The following is a 21,700-nucleotide window of genomic DNA, read 5'->3' as shown; positions in this document are numbered from 1 at the left end:
CAAGAGCAAGAGTTGAAGGCAATTGCAGGGTTGCAAAGTATCTTGTAGGGGCATCAGAGTCTTGTTCCAAAACATACATGGGTCTTTGGCAAAGGAAGGGAGAGTTGTTGATTCAAGATATTTAAGGACATCTCTGTAAAAAAAAAATAGCTGGTTATTAAGTTAATGGTGAAGAGACTTCAGTGACAGCACAGGATAAAGAACTTTAAAGAAATATTCCTTAATAAGTCAGTAACCATACATCACTATTAAAAAGTTATCCCCAAAGTTTATTAGCTATCTATCTATCTATCTACTTATCTATCATCTAATTTTCTTCTTGTGATAAGAAGATTCAAGATCTACCCTTCCCAGCAACCTTCAAATATGCACTACAATACCATTTTATAGTGTATATGTGATGTACATTGTACACTTGAAACTAATATAATGTATACCTGAATTAAAATATTATACCTGATTTTTAAAAAAGAAACAAAAAGAAAAAAATATATTCCAAGTAAGTCACCAAACAAACAAAACACAGTAATGAGCAGCAGTAATGAAAAAAACTTGCAGATGAGGCTGAATCTGATTCCCAGGGTTGCCACCTTATGTTATTTAAAATGTCCAGCTTTCAGCTTTCAGACTAGAAAGTATGGCTCATAAAAGAAAAAAAGCAAAACGGTTAATAGAAATCTGAGTGAGCCCAGATGTTGGACTTAATAAAAAAAAATTTAAGTCAGTAAGCATAAATATATTCAAGGAACTACAGAAATCTCTATCAAAATAATTAAATGAGGGGCGCCTGGGTGGCTCAGTCAGTTGAGCGACCAACTTCGGCTCAGGTCATGATCTCACAGCTTGTGAGTTCAAGCCCTGCATCGGGCTCTGTGCTGACACCGTGGAGACTGGAGCCTGCTCTGGATTCTGTGTCTCCCTCTCTGTCTGCCACTAACCCACTCACATTCTGTCTCTGTCTCTCTCAAAAATAAATAAACATTTAAAAAAATAATAATAATTAAATGAAGTCTGAGAACAGTGTTTCACAAAATAGAGACTGTAAATAGTGATGTAGAAATTACAAAAAGAATCAAATGGAAAATATGTCATTGAAATGTGCAACACCTGAAATGATCAATTCACTAGAAGACTTTGACAAGAGATTTCAGTAGGTAGTAGAAAAAAGTAAGGAACTTGAAGATAACTCAGTTGACACTGCTTGAGGAACAGAAACAAAAAAAGAATGAGAAAAAAGAGCCTCAGAAACCTGAAGGACCCCATACATCGTACTGGCATATGCATAATTGAAGTCCCACAAGAAGAGGGAGAAAATGAAGCAAAAAAAGTATTCAAAGAAATAATGACTGAAAAACTCACCAAATTTGTTGAAAACATTAATTTACATAGGGCAGAAGCTCAATGAACTCCAAGTAAGATAAACCTAAAGAGATTCTAATATCTCATCCAGGAAGTAGGAAGCTGCACATGTAACTACAATTTTCTATTCTCTTAAGTAATTCTTCTGAAGTAAATATTGTAAAATATTACTTGACGTTATTTGATACATTTGATAAATGTAGGTGGTGGGTACACATGCATGCCTTCAGGGAATAACATACATACTTAGTTGCTGGTTCAAACAGAAGCCTTAATACATATTATTTTCTCCTTTTTCTTTTCAAATGACAAATATTTTATTCTCCTTTAGGATACAACAGCATCAAGGAAGCTCTGGTAATTTCTTGTCTTTATATAATTCTATTTGTTGATAGTCATAACACAAGATCAACCAAAAACTTCTCCTAGTGAATAATTTCAGTTTCTCTTACTCTCAAGCAAGGAAGCAACAGTAACAATGCTAGATTATTTAATTGCAACCAAGAACAAACACAAAATGTATAAAGTGTGATTACTGTTGCTCGAGCAACTTCCTGAACTCATTTTATAGGAAGTACTCTTAAAATTCTTAAGCAATTTTCAACTCTATTTCTTTAGCTATATGATTCTGTCTGTGGTTGTATGGCATAAGAAAAATGCCACTTTCCTGAAGTCTAGGTTTGTTATACCCGGAGTACCTGAGTGGTTCTCCCCAGTCTTGTGGCCTGTACAAGAATTCAAAACAGCCAGTGATGCGGAATGGTCTTGACATTTGTATTTGAGTTTTGACATTCAGATACATTGATACTCATTCTTCATTCCTACACATTGAAAGAAGGGTTGTAACAAGCAAGATCAGGCAATGCCAGGTGGACCCCAAGGAGCTGCAAAATGCTAATTTCAAACTTAGGCCTACCTAAGCAGTTGCAGCCAGGATTTGCAACTGCAGATGAATAATGTCCGTGTGGACAAAGGAAACTGTTCAGTCTCATTTTAGAAAAAAACTAAAGAAAACAAAACAAAACAAACAGGTGCATACCTATTATATTTGCCTGTCCCTATAAACTAACTGTCTACTTCCTGAAATGCCTTTCTGTAACTTCTAAGTCCCAGGAAATTCCTCCTCCTTTTTTTTTTTTTTTAATTTTTTTTACATTTATTTATTTTTTGAGAGACATAGAAAGACAGAGCACAAGTTGGGGAGGGACAGAGAAAGAAGGAGACACAGAACAGAAGCAGGCTCCAGGCTCCAAGCTGTCAGCACAGAGCCCGACGTGGGGCTTGAACTCACAAACCGTGAGATCATGACCTGAGCCGAAGTCGGACGCTTAACCGACTGAGCCACCCAGGTGCCCCTCCTCCTCCTTTTTCAAAGTGCAGCATCTCCCCAGACTACTCCTGGTTTACCTACACATTATAACTGCCCTCTTCTATATGCATTTATAGCATGACATACTCACGTAGGGTCCTTTAAAATGGATTGACTGCTCAAGAAGCACTTTGTTAGGTCATGAAGATGAAGTTGTGAATGAGACTCGATTTTGCCCTTACAAGCTAGCAAAGGGCATAACTATGGTAATTGGCCACTGCAGTGGGGTGGAGTGCATATTGTGCTGAAAGAAGTCAGGGAGGGTGCAAAATCACTGTGGCATCCCCTAGTTCTGAGGCTGAGGAACAGCTGCAGACTCAGTCCTGAAATGAGAGCCAACACTTAGAAGTAAACGTACAAAAAAAGAAATGTATGTGTGGAGGAGAGATGGTTGGAGGAGGGGGTTGAGTGTTCTGAGCCAAGACAGAAGCATGGCCCTAGCTCCAAAGATGCAAAAAGTATGGCATATCTAAGAAGTCAAAGACAATTCTGAATGGCTTGTCTGGAGAAAAAGAAGATACACCAGGAGAGTTGGAGTTAACAAAGCAAGCAGGATAGAGATGTGAGAGGTATTTGAAATACTAAAATGACACTTGTAAGTGTTTTTGTTCATTTGTTCATTTTGATGTGTTTGTCCTGATGCATCCACTCCTATCTTAAAATAACAGATATTCTGACTTTTCTTTTCTCATAGTACATGCACTTCAGGAAGGATTGATTAATCCAGCCATTAGGAAAGAGGGGTAAGAGGAAGCCTATCTGGCCCCATCACACACTCAAGAGTGTATACTTAGAAAGACTTATCAGAATGAAATTCAGGACTTGTAGACTTTTTGATTGGTGTTTGTGTGTGTTCGGTGGAGAGGTAAGAGAGGGTGTAAAGATATTGTCCTTGTTTGGGGAGCGTGAACCTGAATATGACAGCTCAAGAAAACTGTCAGCCATCTTAGAAATATTATGAGAGAGCCAATCAGAAGAAGCAAAGCCAACCACAGACCAGTTCTGGTTGTGTGGTTAGAGCTTGGAATGCAGCCTTCCCTGAAGGCTCTGAACTTTGCAGTTATATAAGCCAAAATACAGGATTTATTGATTATTTGTTGAATTTTGTCTTCTATTACATGTAGCAGAGTCCTAATTGCTAAGGTCTGTTTAGGGGCATTGATTTTATCTTAGAGCAATGGGCATTAACGGACAGTTTTTAAGTCAAGAGTAACAAGAATGTGTGTTTTAGAAAGACAGCCTTAACCACTTGTGTGAACTAGATGGCATAGACTCATTATTCTTTATTTCTCCCATCTAAGAACAACTACAAACCCTATCTATGACACAGCAGGCAAACATAGGAGGACAATGAAAGGTGGAAAGAGGAAGGCAGACTGGCTAGGGACCACAGGACTGAGGAACAACACTGTGACAATTCCTAACATCTTCCAATTCCCACTCCAATCCCCACACCACCAGCAGATCAAGTCCTGGCATTTCATGAATCCCAAACCATAGGAGAAAGCAGCCCAGGTAGGCCCCTTCCTTCCCTGATTGAACTGGAGTCCTGGAAACAAGAAGCCAAGGAGAGTCCTCTCTGCCCCCGGGACTTGAGTCCCTTTCCCCCCTCCCTTCCTTCCAGAGACACTGGACAGCCAGCCCAGGTGGCCCAGAAGCTCAGGCAGGGATTGAATCAGGGCTCATAGACAAACAGAAGCCAGATTGGAAAATGCTCTCCCAGGACCTAGAGAACAGGGAAGTCCAGCCTGGGGAAATATTTTTTGCTTCACATATGGCACCAGCAGGGATCAGCAGAGGACCCAGTGCTACCAGGCAAACAAAGCAGATGAAAAATAGCATCTCAAAACCTCTGAAAATTAAGTTGTCATTAGAACTGTAGCTCAAAAAAGTAGGTCAGTATCTGCACGCTAAATATAAAAAGGGGATTGCTTGTGAAAATAAAGGATTTTACTAGGATCCAGAGTTTCCCAACCTAATAGCCAAAATGTCCAGGTTTTAATGAAAAAGCAATTGTCATACCAAGAACTAGGGAAATCATAGCTTGAATGAAAAAAAAATAGACATGACACAGACATTAGAATTATTTGACAAAGATTATAAAGTAGTCATAAAATTGCTTCATTGTGCAACTACAAATATCCTTGAAACCAAAAATCTCACTAAAAAGTAGAAAATATAAAATAGTAAAAGTAAAGTTATAGAACTGAAAAATGCAATAACCAAAATTTAAAAAGGCATTGGAGGACTCAGAATGAACACTATACAAGAAAGAACCAGTAGACTTGAAATGAGGATAGAAGGACATCCCTGTGTATAGATTAGAGACCAGCAAGACTTGAGGGGTTGTTTGGGACATTATACTAATAATCCAATGACAGTGGATGGTGGTCTGAAACGAAGTAGTGGCATTGAAGGAAGAATTAGATTTGTGAAGTGGTTTGGATGGAGTATATATTAACTTTAGTGGTTTATTTGGACATAGGTGTAAGAAAAAAAAAGGAGAAATTGAAGGTGAATCCCAACAGAGTGAATATTGATATAAATGCCAGAGGAAGCAGAAGGGGTTTGGGAGGAAAAAAACTCATGAATGCAGTTTTAAATATTCTTCATTTGAGATATTACTGAACAGGACACATTGGTATCTCGGTCACTTATGTTATAATACAGTAATCAACTGACCTCTTTGTCGAATCAGGAGAAACTAGCTAAGCACCCAGCATTAGGGGGACATTAGCAAGTTTTATGAGTAATGGAATGAAAAAGTAAGTGAGTAAGTTGACATCCTGTAAGTTCTAAGAACATTTTTCCTCTCACCATGGACCATCATAGATAGACAAACTCACATAATTGCTACACCTCTAAAGATCAGCTGGACTGTTGGGATATCAAGAGTCCACAGGTAAACAAGCCTGACCAGCAAATGTGAGATATCATTACATACCCCAGAAAGGAACCCAAGCTCACCAATTGTAGATCTATCATTTAAATCCAGATACCACAGGCCAACAGAATAAAATATTGGCCTTATTTTTATGTCTTCTTTTTATTTTTTAACATTTGAAAACACTTTATTTTTTACCACTAGAAAGAATACCTCATATATATGACTAAATCAAATCATTAAAGATGAAAGTTCATCAATTGTCTATCATATTTTAGCTCATATTGTTTCTATTTTCTTCAAGATGAACAACTTGTTTGAGAAGAAAAATAATGAAACTCTGGGAAAAGTGTGCCAAATTCTAGAATGTTAATCTATCTGGCATGCTTTGCTCTATCCTAATTAATTCAGTTAGATATACTGAGACCCTTGCATGATCTTCCATTGCTATCCAGGAGCCAAGGGAAAATCCTTGGATCATCAATTCTAGAATATTTGCCCTACAAATCAGCAGATAGAAGTCCTTCTACTAGACCTAGCTCTCAGGGAGTCCATGCCAAGGTCTCACTTGACACCTTTAGGAAGAAACTACTAATTTCTTTTGCTCCTCATTCTCATAAATATCTCATTGGAGAGACCCAAACTCAATTTTCCCTAAAGATCTTGAGTAGTCGGTTCCTTCATATAGTACACAAAAGACAGTCTTAATTTTTACTCCAGCTGACTCTAAAAAGACAAAGAGTTTCTTGCCAGCCTTATTGTGAGACGGGTATTGATCTCAGCCTACAGTGCCACTCAACTCTGTCCTTCTGAAGTTAGGGCCTACTTAACAATGCAATGTGTTCTGATTGCCAGAACACATTCCTAGTGTTTTGTTCTTTTCACCTCTGGTCAGAGGACTTTTTAGTCTTCCCTTCCTGCTTCAAGAATGTCCCTCAGATGCAGAGAAAGAGGAATCCTTTTGCACTGCTGGTGGGAATGCAAACTGCTGCAGCCACTCTGGAAAACAGTTTGGGGGCTCCTCAAAAAATTAAAAACAGCACTACCATGACCCAGCAATTGCACTACTAGGTATTTATCCAAAGGATACAGGAGTGCTGTTTCAAAGGGGCACATGCAAATGTTTTTAGCAGCACTATTGACAATAGCCAAAGTATGGAAAAAGCCCAAATGTCTATCAACTGATGAATGGATAAAGAAGATGTGGTATATATACATATATATGCAATGGAATATTACTTAGTCAGCAAAAAGAATGAAATCTTGCTATTTGCAACAATGCCGATGGAACTAGAATGTATTATGCTAAGCAAAATAAATCAGTCAGGAAAAGACAAACATTGTATGACTTCACTTGTATGTGCAATCTAAGTTACAACAGACGAACATAAGGGAAGGAAAGCAAAAATAATATAAAAACAGAGAGGGAGAGAAACTATAAGAGACTCTAAAATACAGAGGACAAACTGAGGGGTGTTGGGTGGGGGGATGGGCTAAATGGGCAAGAGGCATTAAGGACACTGGTTGGTTGGAATGAGCACTGGGTGTTATAGGTAAAGTGATGAAACACTAAATTCTATTCTTGAAATCGTTATTATATTATACGTTAAATAACTTGGATTTATATTAAAAAATAAATAAGTAAATAAAAAAGAATGTCCTTCAGCTCATCTGGAAGGGGACCTAAGCTACCTCCTAAAGGAGACATATTTTTACACAAACCAGTGGTTCCATTTGTATGGTCATTTTATTTTTCTTTATTTTTCTTTTTTTTTTAATGTGAAATTTATTGTCAACTTGGTTTCCATACAAAACTCAGTGCTCATCCCAAAAGGTGCCCTCCTCAATACCCATCACCCACCCTCCCCTCCCTCCCACCCCCCATCAACCCTCAGTTTGTTCTCAGTTTTTAAGAGTCTCCTATGCTTCGGCTCTCTCCCTCTTATATTGGTCATAAGACTATTATCATATTAGGCATTTGAAGAAAAACATGTTCCAGAAATAGAGCCCAGTGTAAAAATGTGGTTTTGTCCACATTTAGGTTTTAAAAAATGGGGTCATCACTGGAAATAGTGTTTTGTAAGCTATGCTCAGATTCTCGAAACACCTACCCATTTTTCTCAAATACTTGAGCAGAAAAAAGAAAAAAAGAAATGGAAACTTTGAGAGGCTTTCCTAAATCATTATAATCATTAAAATTCAAAACTTTCACATTTATAATTTAATGTAGTTAAAATACCATGCATATTCATACTGCTATTTGATATTCATGCTAATAAAAGGATGTAAATAAAACAAATAAGAGTAATGTAATGACTCATTTTTATTCTATTTATTAAAGAACCAGAGTTCATGGTTGCTTTATATAGATTTACATCTTGTGCTAGTTGTAGAATATTTCATTTTTTAAAAATCTTTTTTTCCAATTTTTAAAAATCTTATTATTGCTAAATTATAATTGCAGGATTAAAACCTTGTACAAATGAAGGCTGTGTCTGCATCATGTTATAAATTAGCTGGCTTCTAATTCAGGCAAAGCAAATTCTTCATCAAAGGAATCTTAACCATTCTCAAGTACTGCATTATTTACATGTTTATGAGTGCAAAAATGTTGTGTAACAAAAAATGAGTTCAAGAGTACCAAAACAACCATTACATTTGGTAATACACATACAATTTAGAAAGAATTATACCAATCCATGCATAATAGAGGAGAAAAGAGAGACTCAAACTTTTTGACTTAAGCTAATATGTTTTATATTCTGACTTTCCAGAGCTGGGGCTTAAAATTTAGTCTTATAATCCTGGTCTGCCTCACTGTGAGGAATAAATATACATCAAAATCAATAATCCAACTCAGATGTATCCTAAATAAATATTATAGTCACAAGAACTGCTTTACTCCAATTATATTTAAGGAAAAAGATATCCCAGAATATCTTTCAATACTATAATAATTTCTTGTAGTTTTCGAAAATTACACAAATCTATTTAAATTGTTTTAATGTTTATTTATTTTTGAGAGAGAGAGACAGAGTGCAAGTGGGCAAGGGGCAAAGAGGGAGACACAGAATTCAAAGCAATCTCCAGCTCTGAGCTGTCAGCACAGAGCCTGACACAGGGCTCAAACCCCATGAACTGTGACATCATGACCTGAGCCAAAGTCAGACAGACCCTTAACCGACTGAGCCACTCAGGCACCCCTACTGCTGCTGTAGTTTGAAGGTTGCTCTCCCAAAACTCCAGTGGACATCTTAATACCCATTGTGATGGAATTAGGAGGCGTGGCCTTTGGGAGGTGCTTAAATCAGAAGGGTAGAATTCTCACAACTGGAATTAGTGCTTTTATATAAGAGACCCCATAGAGCTCCCTAGCCTGTCCACCATGGGAGGGTACAATAAGAAGTCTATAACAAGCAAGAGGGCCCTCTTCCAACAAATATGCTGGCGTCTTGATCTTGGACTTCAAGCCTCCAGAACTGTGAGAAATAAATTTCTGTTGTTTATAAGCTACCCAGTCTGTGGTGTTTTATTACTCCAGCCCAAACAGACTAAGGCAACAGTCACAATTCAACACAGAATTCATTAGAGGGCACATCTGAAATTTCAGTCAAATGATTAAGGTCTTTTGAAAGTATATTTTCTCTAGTTATCAGCCAATGTCAGTAGGAAGTATAGAAACGAGGATTTCAAATATATAAATAGGCTCAGTTTCTGCAGTAGTGTTTGAGGTATTCTAGGGTGAGAGCACAAAAAGAAAAAAAAAAGAAACCATATGCAAATTATGTAATATCATAGTGTGCTATGCATCAAAAATTAGAATTAGCTCAGAAAAACAAACAAAAAACCTTAAAATGCTTGGTAATGATAATCATATCTCACAGGTTGTTTCTGTTTTCTCTATGTGTTAAAATGTCCTGCATAATTTAGATATGATTTAGAGGATTTCATCTTTAGCCTTCAAAAGCTGACAAAGGTGATGTCATATTTGTTTGTTAGAATGTCATTTTTGGGGGGCGCCTGGGTGGCTCAGTCGGTTAAGTGTGCGACTTCGGCTCAGGTCATGATCTTGCGGTCCATGAGTTTGAGCCCCGCGTCGGGCTCTGGGCTGACAGCTCAGATCCTGGAGCCTGTTTCAGATTCTGTGTCTCCCTCTCTCTCTGACCCTCCCCCACTCATGCTCTGTCTCTCTCTGTCTCAAAAATAAATAAACGTTAAAAAAAATTTAAAAAAAGAATGTAATTTTTGGGGTTGCTTGGGTGGCTCAGTCAGTTAAGTGGTTGACTTCTGCTCACGCCATGATCTCATGGTTGGTGAGTTCGAGCGCCGCGTCGGGCTCTGTGCTGACAGCTCAGAGCCTGGAGCCTGCTTTAGATTCTGTTTCTCCCTCTCTCTCTCTCTGCCCCTCCCCTGTTCACACTCTGTCTCTCTCTCCTTCAAAAATAAATAAACATTCAAAACAAAAAAAAAAAAGAATGTCATTTTTGTTGGTGATTGCTTTCTAAGGTATAGGATCTTTTTTTAATTTTTAAGTTTATTCATTAAAAAAATTTTTTTTTAACATTTATTTATTTTTGAGACAGAGAGAGACAGAGCATGAACGGGGGAGGGGCAGAGAGAGAGGGAGACACAGAATCAGAAGCAGGCTCCAGGCTCTGAGCCATCAGCCCACAGCCTGACGCGGGGCTCGAACTCATGGACTGCAAGAGCGTGACCTGAGCCGAAGTCGGACGCTCAACCAACTGAGCCACCCAGGCACCCCTAAGTTTATTCATTTTTGAGAGAGGCAGAGAGAATGAGTGGGGGAGGGGCAGAGAGAGAGGGAGACAGATAATCCCAAGCAGGCTCTGCACTGTCAGCACAGAGCACGATGTGGGGCTTGAAGTCACAAACTGTGAAATCATGACCTGAGCTGATATCAAGAGTCAGACACTCAACCGACTGAGCCACTCAGGCATCCCTTTAAGGTACAGGATCTTAAATACATGTAAAGTCAACAATTATACACTTGTTTCATATTGTTCCATGCTCAAATTCCTTGAGAGTTAAGCTTAACTTTTGCAAGAAACTTGAACTTCAGAAATGTAAGTACTCAATAGCAAAAGCTATTTCCATTCTTGCAACATGTATTTTCTGACAAACACTTTTGTGTTTACTTTAAATAGTTTGAGAATCTGGAAAATCTATTTTAATCAGATGAAATAGATAGAATGAAATTCCATTTAAAATGAGGTATTTCATACCATTAAAATAGTGACATTAATTATCAATGGAAGAATAATTTTTAATGAATGCATTGTCTGTTTAAATTCAGAGATTGATGCTAGGCACTATGGCTGAAAAAAGGAATATGTGGATGTTTGACATGATGGGAATCTCTACAATTAGTTGGCACTAGGTTATTAACATGGAATTTTAAATCTCGAAGATAATTTCTGCTTAAAGATGGGGGGATTGACCACATTCATGTATTTTCTTTCCTTCCTAGGACCCAATGAAAATCTAAGTACAAAAATCAACATGTCATAAGTCCACAACAAACAAGATATTGCTAAAGAACTGTCAGGGTGGAAGAAATTTCAGCAAATTCTGGAAGGCAGCAAGTCCATGAAAGTGCAGTAATTATTGCCCCGGGATGGAGGAAGCAGCTGCATGGGACACAACTGAAAAGTGAGATAGTGCTCCTAGTGAGACCACAGAGACTTGGGACTGAAAAAGAGCCTACCTAGCCCAGGAGAGTGTGAGGAAGTCCCATGGCTGTACACATGATGGTGCCAGGGTGCGGGGGGGGGGGGGGGGCAAAAACTATGTACAGAACTAGAAATATTTCCTACCTGTTGCCCCTACTCCTGTCTCAGATGAGTCAGAAGCCAGGCCTGTAGCCTTAGATAGAGACTGGAAGGCAATTCTATAGTATAATTGTGACTCCAATGACATTCTGACATTTGGGGGCCCCCAGAATGACATCAGCTCCAAGCCAAGCACCCCAAAATGAAGACCCTAAGTGGGCTAGCACCACATATTACACAGAGTAGCAAATGGGTTCCTCGTGCCTTGCTCTCAAACATTCAACATGAGGTTCATGGAGACAGATAATTCACAGAGATCACAGAGACGATTCACAGAAAATAAGAAAACACCTGGGGCACCAGGTGGCTCAGTTGGTTAAGCACCTGACTCTTGATTTTGGCTCAGGTCATGATCTCATGGTTTGTGAATCTGAGTCCCTCACTGGGCTCTGCACTGACAGAGCGGAGCCTGCTTGGGATTCTCTCTTCCGCTCTCTGCCCCTCCCCGCTCATGCACTCTCTCTCTTTCTCAAAATAAGCAAATAAAAATAAATTAAAAAAAAAAGAAAACAGCAATTGCCAACAGTAATGTCCACAGAGAGAATCCAAAAAGTATCTTATTCATTCAATCTGTTAAAATTCCCGAGGTAAGGAAAAATCAGTGAATCTGAAAGAGCTTTCAAAAATGAAAATAGTGTGTTTACAATAAAAAGAATTGGGCACCTGGCTGGCTCAGTCAGAAGAGCATGTGACTTTTGATGTCAGGGTCCTGGGTTCAAGCCCCATATTAAGTGTAGACATTACTTAAATAAATAAAACTTAACATACATATGTACATAAATGCATAAATAAATAAAATAAAGTGAATTAATAAAAGTGTAGAAAGATCAAGAAATCTCCCAATAAATAAGGAAAACTGACAAAAGATTGGGAAAAGATGAAAGGGAATAAAAAGATTTAGAAAATCAACCCAGGAAGTCCAATAGCCAACCAAGAGAAATTTGCAAAGGAGAGAACAGAAAATAATAACCGGAAGACAAGAAAAGCATCCAGAAAATAATATGTTTCACAGAGCCCACAGATCAAAAACTCTAGATTAAAAGAGCCTGTCAAAAGAAATTTTAAAATACCCCAGCTAGTGTGAGCACAGAATGAAGACCAATTCAGACACACTAGTGATACTCAAGACACATGCCACTTCTTTAGCCAAAGGAGGCAAGGCAAAATTTTAAAGAGGAAGTGAAGGAAATCAGAAAATGACATCTGCAAGCCGGGACAACAGTAACAGGAAGTCCCAGGAGGCCAGCTGGGCGGCAGATTGAGAAGGAGGCTGTACAGAAGGAGGCTGGAGACAGAGGGCTGCTGGAGAACAGTGAAAATAACCGGTCACTAGGGAAGTTGAGGATTACGAGCTGTTAGATACTCCAAGAAACCCAGCTTTGTAGCTTTGCAGCAGATAAAACATTAGCACTGTATGGATGTTCTTCATAGAGTTCCAGCTTTTAAGATACATCCATGAAGAAGGCAAGGAAGACATGTTTGTAGTTACAGAACATTTAAGTGTTACTAAGAAACACCAGATATGGGAAGACAGAAGACCAGAGGAGAGATGAAGAAAAGAAGGCTGCTAATAACCATACTTGGTAAAGCGACAAGTCAAACATATGGTCTGAATGATGAATATACTTATTGATATATATTTATATGTATGCATATATTTTCCTTTCTTTCCAGCTTTATTGAGGTTAATACGGACAAATAAAAACTGTATATATTTAAAGTGTACAATTTGCTATTTTCATATACTGTGAAATAATCACCACAATCCAACTAATTAACATATCTAATCACTTCACGTAGTTACTATTTTCTGTAGTTTTATGTGTGGTAAAAATGCTTAAGATGAGTAATTTCAGGAGATATGATGTCTAGCAATGTGACTATGGTTAACAGTAGTGTATTCTATACTTGAAATTTGCAAAGAGGGTCATCTTAAATATTCACGTATATTTTTCATTAATTACATGAAGGTTATCAGTGGATTACTTGATATAGTAGACATATGCAAAGAATAAGAAGGAATAGTTTACTAAGAGCTGTACTGCAAGAGAACTATATCCCCATCCTAGCTCCACTACCAAGACCACATTACTGATATTGGAGAAGGGAAAGAATGCTGCCCTAGAACATTTAGACCTAAATTTAAATGAGCTACTACTGTACTAACCCACTTTAAGTAAATCATAAAATCCATCCTCATCCTTAAACTAAACCATCCTAAGGTTAATTTCCATTCTATACCAGAAAATCTAGAAGAAAGTACATAAGGAGTATAGTTTCTCTAAATCTTTAATTTTGTTCATTTTGTTAATGTTTAGCCTGACCTTTTCAGTCTTCAGTATCCACATTAAAAGAATCACAATAAAAATGAGAAGGTCCACTAAAAAGCAAAACAAAAACCTGGCAACAAAATCGTTTTGCTGCTTTGGAAAGTAGCCACTGCCTGCTGTTTACTTTTGTATATCCACAATAGAAAAAAAAAATTTAAGTAAATTCTGGTTCATTGCCTATCAAGAAAATATCAGCAAATGTATCGAAATAACTACTTGTAGCAAACTCTAAAGCCTTCATCACATTTTGCTTTCAGGAGTAATTTCACTGGAACCATGGGCTCATATATCAAAAGAACATTTAAAAAGAGATTTTTGTTCAAAGAAATAGGCACATCAAAGCAATCAAATAGGAAGTAATCGTGTCTAACTTCTACAAAGCAATATTATCCTTTATGAAATGAAAACCTTGAACACACAAAATCTGAGTTGAAATCAAATCTGATATTAAATTTTATTACTTAGAGAAGACTTGCTATGGCAGTTAAGAGCTGGCATTTCAAAATAATTCATGTTCAGATACATATTTCGAATTCATGCTCAGATAGATATTTATTCATTCCACAAACTAAAATTCAGCCTACAAACCTTGCTCCCTATTACAAGAAAGTAAACTTTTATAGGCATTACCATATTGTTAGCATTTCATCTCAAGACACTAAGTTCTCTCAATAACAATTTTCCTTCAAAGGGAACTGGCATGAGGGAAAAAGAAAAATAAAATCAATTAATTAATTGATAGTCTGGCATGAGTTTTTTTACTTTATCGTAACTTCCTTCCTAAAGCTGAAACGCTAGTGTTTACGATTTCTCCCAGTAAAATGTGATCATTTAGTGAATGGTCATTTAGTAACTGATCATTAGTTTCAATTTCTGAATATTTAGCATCCTTTAGTTTGTAAGGAAGCATCTCTTTACTACCCCATGAGGTTGAACCATTTAGCCTATTTAATTCTCTATGTATTACTTTGTAACCTTTTCCATTATAATTCCACACTTGCATCATGCTGAAATATAACTCCTTTCAACACAGATCACATATTTAGGTAGTTTACTGCTTATATTGATTTTTTGTGTTATCATTTGTAACTCTTTAATCCCCTGAAATTTATTTTCTGTTGTGAGAAAAATGATCTAATTTTATTGTTTTGCTTACATGTCCTTAGTTCACCCACATTAAAATTATAGTATTCTTTTCTCACTAACTTAAAACATCACCTTCATCTTTTAATTTTTGTATGTACTAATTTTTGTTCTGGAAACAAGGAATACAGTAATCATTGGTTTTCTATTTTATTAAATATATGTCAACTTCTCTCATGTCTATTTTCTGATAAACTGTAAAATAGTTCGTTAAGTCCCTTCCCAAATTAAACGTTTAGTAAATTTGTATTAAATTACCAATCACTTTTGCAAGCATTTCCCTCTTAACAATATTGATAATTTGAAATTAGTGCCCATCGAGATCAGAAGTGTTAGGTAGTGTAATTTAAATTAAACTTTGTCATACATCTACAAACCAAGAACATGGCAGGACCTCTCTTTGTTGTAAATCCATCCTCTCTCTCTCTCTTTCTCTCTCTCTCATACACACAGCCCCAAACATAGTTTTGTAGTTTTAAAAACTTTTTAACATTTATTTATTTTTGAGAGACAAAAAGATACAGAGTGCGAGTGGGGAAGGGGCAAACAGAGAGGGAGACAACAGAATCTGAAACAGGCTCCAGGCTCTGAGCTGTCAGCACAGAGCCCAACACAGGGCTCAAACTCACCAACTGCGAGATCATGACCTGAGCCCAAGTTGGATGCTTAACTGACTGAGCCACCCAGGCGCTCCTGTAGTTTTAATAAAATAGCTTCTGCACATACCTTATACTATCTGCTATGGACTGCATGTTTGTGTCCCCTTAAAATTCATACTTTGAAACCCTAACCCTCAGTGTAATGGTATTTGGAGATGGAGCCTTTGGGAGGTAATTTGGTCATGAGGCTAGAACTATCGTATGGAATTAGTGCCCTCATGAAAAGAGATATGAGAGAACTTGATTCTCTCTCTGTGAGAATACAAAAAGGCTGCCATCTGCAAACCAAGGAGAGATCCTTCTCCAAAAACCGAATCTGCCAGAACTTTGACCTTGGACTTCGGAACTGAGAAGGAAAAGTGTTTGTCATTTAAACCACTGACTCTATAGTAATTTGTTATAGCTGACTGAGCAAACTAAGACACTATTTTATAATTTTTATTCCTAGATTTTGCTGACTGCATTGCCTTTATAAAAGGAAACAATTTTCCTATCATATGATCTCTTTCTTTTAAATTTCATTTATGTAAGTCAGTGCTGTTTACTAGAAATGTAAGATGAGTCATATTCAAGTCACATATGAAATTTTAAATGTTATAATAGCCACATTGAAAAGAAACAGATGCATTAACTTTGACTGGCATATTTAATTCAATATATCCAAAATATTATCATTTCAAAATGTAATCAAAATTTAGAAAATCGAGGGGCGCCTAGGTGGCTCAGTCAGTTACGTGTCTGACTCTTGATTTCAGCTCAGGTCATGATCTCACAGTTGGTGAGATTCTCTCTCTTTCTCTCTCTGCCCCTCCCCTGCTTGCCTGAGCATGCACACATGCTTTCTTTCTCTCAAAATAAATCAATCAACATATTTTTAAAATTTAGAAAATAGAGTGAGATATTTTACATCCTTTTTTCCATACTGAGTCTTTGAATTACAGTATGTATTTTATACATATAGCAGCACATCTTAATTTGGGCTAGCTACATTTCACACAGTGCCCAAAGCCACATGTTTTTAGTGGCTACCAAATTGGACAGCTCAGATATAAGAAATGAAATTATTTTGGGGCTCCTGTATGGCTAAGTTGGTTACGTGTCCAACTCTTTTGGTTTTGGCTCAAGTCATGATCTCGCAGTTCGTGAGTTCGAGCCCTGCATCAGGCTCTGAGCTGACAGCACATAGCTTGCTTGGGATTCTCTCTCTCCCCCTCTTTCTTTCTTTGCCTCTCTACTTATGCTCTCTCTCTCTCTCAAAATAAATAAACATTTTTAAAAAGGAAATGAAATAATTTTTAGGAAAATTTTAAAATCAACCAACATTTTGAACATGCAAAGCATATCTAATTGTTTCTCATTTATCCTGGGGATTCCAGGTAGAAAAAACATTAAATGCATATATTGGTAATATTCTTTATCTATACTTATATTAATTGCTTTGGCTATTTGTCATTGCTTTGGTTATCTGTCCAGAATAGTTTTGTTTTACTTTGTCTTAGCAGTCCAAATCTTGTTTTGAATTATTCTTTATTACTGGAGAAAAGTACTTTTCAATATGTTTCACTTAGAGTTTTTAAGGAGGAATAGATATTTATTTTCCTAATGCCTTCTGTATTTCAGAATGATTACCTGGCTTTTTCCTGAGGTCTACCAATGTAATTAAATGTTTTTATTAATGCATAGCCTAATGCTAACCAGTTATTACCATATGTCTTTGGAATAAGCCCTACTTGGTCATGACATAACAGCCTTTTAATATATTCTAAGATTCATTCTTTCTGCATGAGGGGCTCATCTTTGTTTACCAAGTTTCAGCTAAGTGTGGTTTTCAAGTGATCAGTGCAGTCAATGGGCAAGAAACAGGTGTCACCAAAACCTGTTTGTTAGTGTTTAATGTCATCACTAACAAGGGACAGATTGGCTACAAGTCATTATGAGGACCAAATGCATTTCAGGGAATGCAATTTATACACTCACTTTTAAACTGAAGACTGGCACTTCTGGAATTTGTAAGATTGATTGCATGTGAAATGTTTTGGACTTTCTAAAATGCACAATGGTTGATCTGAATTGTACACACTTCTAGTGCTTCTTGATTAACCATTCTTGAAAGAAATCTTAAAGGTTCTATAATATGTAATACTAAATTAGTAACTTAGAACATATATACTGCATACAAATTTAAGATCTATACATATTATGAACATTTTGGAAGTAGGCCTTTTGACATTAAACAAAATATCTTCTTACAACTTTAACATGCCACTTATTTTTAACAAATTTTATGGAAATTTTTATAATAATTACATGTTTCTAAGTATTTTATATGAAAAGTGCATGTATTTTTCTTTAGTTAATTAAAACTGTAATCATTTTAGAAAGTATAAAATCTGCAAGACAGAAGAAACTTAGAAAGCAACTTGGGAAAACTTAGAGAATAAAAATGAAAATAATAGAGAATTTTCAAGAAAATTATCTAGAAAAGAGCAAAGCACTACAAAACTAATTAGTTGATAAAATCACTGTGAGCTTTGATTGGGGCACCTGGGTGTCTCAGTGGGTTGGACATCCGACTTCAGTTCAGGTCATGATCTCGTCATTCCCAAGTTTGAGCCCCATGTCGGGCTCTGTGCTGACAGCTCAGAGCTCGGAGCCTGTTTCAGATTCTGGTTCTCCCTCTCTCTCTGTTCCTCCCCCACTCACGTTCTGTCTCTCTCTCGTAAAACACTAAAAAATTTTTTAAACTAATAAGCTTTGATCGACACAGAACGTAGTGTCATAACTGAACATACTGAGTACAAGAGTTGAATCATTAGATATGAGTTACACTATTTTATTAACTATTATTTAACTATTAATAGAAATTAATATATGTGTGTATATAAACATAAATGTGTATATAAATATATACATATATATACACACATATATATTCACATATGTATACACATATATATTCATTTTAATAGTTAAATAATAGTTAATACAAATATATTATTTCTAATAATCGTTAATATAAATATAAATATGTATATATAGAGAGAGAGAGAAAGAGAGAGAGGAGACAGAAGGAGGAGACTGTTTCCCACATGGCTGCATTATTATTTATAAGTGAGATTGAGTTAAATGTTTAATTTACTGCTCTCACTGTCAGATTACATATCGGGTTTGTATTAACCGTATAAAATGAGTTGGGTTTACATGCTATGTTCTATGCTTCAAAATAAAGAAGATGACATGAAATCATTATAAAAAATTTGAGGACTGGTAAAACTTTCAAAAAATTTTATTTCACGTTTAAAATTTTAATTTCATAACTCTTTCTGTGTTTTTTTTTTCAGAATGGGAATTTGAAATTTTTATTAACACATATACATTTTTATAATTTTAATTCAGTTTTTTACTTAATTTTTTTTTATGTCTATTCATTTGAGAGAGAGAGAAAAAGGCCACGAGAAGGGGAGGGGCAGAGATGGAGACACGGAATCCCAAACAGGCTCCAGGCTCCAGCTGTCAGCACAGAGCCCCATGCAGGGCTCGAACCCACGAACTGTGAGATCATGACCTGAGCCAAAGTCAGAGGCTTAACTGACTGAGCCACCCACATGCCCCAAGTTAATTTTTTACTTTAAAAACACTTAGAAGCATTCATTTATATTTTCTTCACTGTTTTCTAGGTCATTGTTTCATTCCATTATTGGAATTTTCATAGAACCAAACATTTTATGTATTACATTAGTTTTACCTTTTAAAGTTTATTGACTTTTTACGCTCTTTTAAATTGTTTTTGTGGTTTCTCATTTTTTTTTTAACTTAAGAAATAGCTTATCTTTCTCAGATTTCTAGGCTGAATACTTTTTTAACAGAGTTTCTAAAGGATGATTATCCATTGTTACTATTTTCTAATTGACTCAAATCTGTGGTTTTGATTTTGGGTTTGATCTCAGGCTTTATTTAGAAGGGATTTTTGTTTGGTCATTTTAATGTGAATGTCTTTGGATTCCTTTTCGCCTGTCTTTGTTTCTAGTTTTATTGCACCGTGGTAAATTTTAAGGGGGGGGGACTAAAGATCTTTTACTTTTTTGAAAATATTGTTATTTTTTTGTATTTAGGTGTCAATTACTTTAAATATTCCACACATATTTCTAAATAATTTCTATTTTCTTTCAAGGCATGAGTTTGATGAGGAGAAATGGAAATCAATTTGATCTAACTTGGATTGCCTCAATTTCACTTTGTCTTAGATTTTTAAATGTATATATTTTCAGGCTCAGATCATAAAAATAATGTCTTATATTTTCTATTAAAAGTTTAAAACTTTTTTATAGTTAGTTATTCAATCCATTCGAAATTTATTTTTGTTTTTGATAGGAAAATTGTCTACATTGTTTCATATGGCTCTCCATTTAACCCAGTGCTATTTATTGAATTTCTCCTCCTGAATCTTCACAGTGAGAAGGTGGGGGAGACCAATCAGGAATCTCTAGATTCCTTTCTGTTGAAACATCGAAATCTTGAGAATTTTTTCTCTAGTTTTGATGAGGTCAGAGAGGGAACGTTGAGTCTTATCATATCTTGCAGTGGGTTATCATACATTTATTCACATTTTTATATATGTTCTTATTCAAAGGGAGAATTCATATTCACTGAAATATTTCTCTTCCCTGCTTTTTTTCTTTCTAGAAGTCTTTCCTCTTATACTTCATGACTCATAAAAACACTTCTCTATATTCTGATCTGGTCATTTATAATTTGGGAAAATGTTTGACTTCGGGTTTTAATTCTTAAAACTTAAAACTTTCTTAAAAACTTGCTTTCAAGCCAGGTGTTCTGCAAACTTCCTCATCTGAAAGTGTTATCCAAGGGTATGCCCAACACTGAGCATTACAGACACTTGAAAAAACACAGATCCGAGGAGGTTACTGGAGCATCAAGTTCAACTTCTAGTGAGACAATAAAAGCAGAATCAAGTTTGTAACCTTCAGCAATCTCTCTTCCACCTCAACTGTAGTAAATCAAAACTGCTTCATTTCAATGTGGGTATGACAAACCATTTGAGGTGAAAAAATTTCAATTCACATGGGACATTTTGTCCAAGTCGGCTTCACTGATACTATTAACGTAAAGAAAGCCTGAGAACAAATTATTTTGGGAAGATTTACAGCTCTAGAAATGAAGACACTGAACAATACCAGTTATGCCAAAACCCTCAAATAAAATTACTTTAAAAGTCAAACTCAGTAAGAACTACATTTAATTAAAATCCCTTTGTTAAGAAATAAGACATGGGGATGCTTGGGTGGCTCAGTCGGTTAAGTGTCCAACTCTTGAGTTTAGCTTGGGTCATGATCTCACAGTTTGTGGGATCGAGCCCTGTACTGGGCTTTATGCTGACAGTGTGGCACCTGTTTGGGATTCTCTCTCTCCCTCTCTCTCTGCCCTTCCCCTGCTTGTGCTCTTGTGTGCCCACTCTCTCTCTCTCTCAAAATAAATAAACATTAAAATAATAAATAAAACATTAATCTTCCATTTGATTGATGACAATTTTTCCTTTATTCAACATGTATTTACTGAGCTTTCTTTTCTTCTCTTTCTCAACCATTCAAATGAATCAAAATGCTTCCTGTGCAAGGACTTTAAACAAAATGCTCTCCTTCACCCCCACCCCTGCATTTTCTAATGAATGCACTACTCATCTTTCAGCTCCTGGATCAAACTTTGCCTCTTTGTCAAATCACCATATCCTTGCGCACATTCTCAGTATTCCTTACCATTACTACCGATGATGTGCTCCTGCTTTTATCAAAATGTAAAACGGCAACTCTCCCACTTCACCAAATTCCATCGCACTCACCTCAGGAGCTTCACTTATGCAATTATTTTCTCTCCCTTTGCATCATCAATTTCCTACTTTCTATTTTATCACTTACTTTAAATGTGTGTGTGTGTGTGTGTGTGTTTGTGATTTCTTAACATCCTATCCTCTTTGACTACCACCTTATTTCTTGGTCTTATTCAGAGCTAAATGTCTTGTAATGCATTTCTATAGTGACTACTTTCTATGAAGCCTTACCTCATACTTCTCCCAGCCAATTTCAACCGGCTTT

The 21,700-nt window shown here is 36.4% G+C and overlaps 1 protein-coding gene across 10 annotated transcripts in view; it reads right to left on the bottom strand.

Annotated features, from left to right (window-relative positions):
- Positions 1–21,700, bottom strand: part of NRG3 (neuregulin 3) — a 1,060,361-nt gene that overhangs the window by 197,472 nt on the left and 841,189 nt on the right. The gene's annotated exons all lie outside the window — the stretch shown is intronic.

Source organism: Felis catus, chromosome D2 (genome assembly GCF_018350175.1).
Source record: "Felis catus isolate Fca126 chromosome D2, F.catus_Fca126_mat1.0, whole genome shotgun sequence".
NCBI lineage: Eukaryota > Metazoa > Chordata > Mammalia > Carnivora > Felidae > Felis > Felis catus.
Note: the sequence above shows the minus strand (reverse complement) of the source record. Positions and strands in the feature narration are given on the sequence as shown.